The following is a 709-nucleotide window of genomic DNA, read 5'->3' as shown; positions in this document are numbered from 1 at the left end:
TTAGGGACCAGTTCCTGCTTAAAAATGTTTCCAGCACCCATGTTCTAACACAGTTGCAGCCACGTTTTAAAGTCACTTGCTTGCAATACAGACAAAACCTTCACTACACAGTTACAAACTGTCATTCCAATGCGCCATCTCGGCTGCTTTATACGCCAGCTTTAAAAAAAAATTATAGCTTTAGCGAATTTATTTCCCCATACCCCTATTATACTCCAGGGAAATATAAACAGAATCTGCCATCCCAGTTTTCACACAGAAGAAACCCATTGAGATGAATTAAGATGTTACCAACACATACACCGGACGGGCAGGGGGTGGAGGGCTTGTTTTCGGGATAGGGGAAATCAGCTAGAGGAAAGTGGGAATCATAAGAAAATGGTACCGTTACATAACCTTCTCCTTTTAACACTCACTCCCCAAAGAACATTTCATAGACTTAATCGGGATACACTGAATTATATCGTCCAAGGACTGCGAAAGTGAATGCAACTAAACTACGTTAAAGGAGCAGAGTCTGCGAGTGCTCACTCTGTGACCAGTACTGCAACTAATATAACTAGCAATAACTAGATATAACGGAAAAAAATAACATTCTCTCTCCAAAGCTACTGCCAGATCTGCTGAGTATTTCCAGCATTTTCTGTTTTATTTTCAGCTTTCCGCAGTATACGGCTTTTACAAATACCTTCACAGAAGCCTTCCCTTG

Source organism: Heterodontus francisci, chromosome 24 (genome assembly GCF_036365525.1).
Source record: "Heterodontus francisci isolate sHetFra1 chromosome 24, sHetFra1.hap1, whole genome shotgun sequence".
NCBI classification, from domain to species: domain Eukaryota; kingdom Metazoa; phylum Chordata; class Chondrichthyes; order Heterodontiformes; family Heterodontidae; genus Heterodontus; species Heterodontus francisci.
This window is presented reverse-complemented; position numbering follows the sequence as displayed.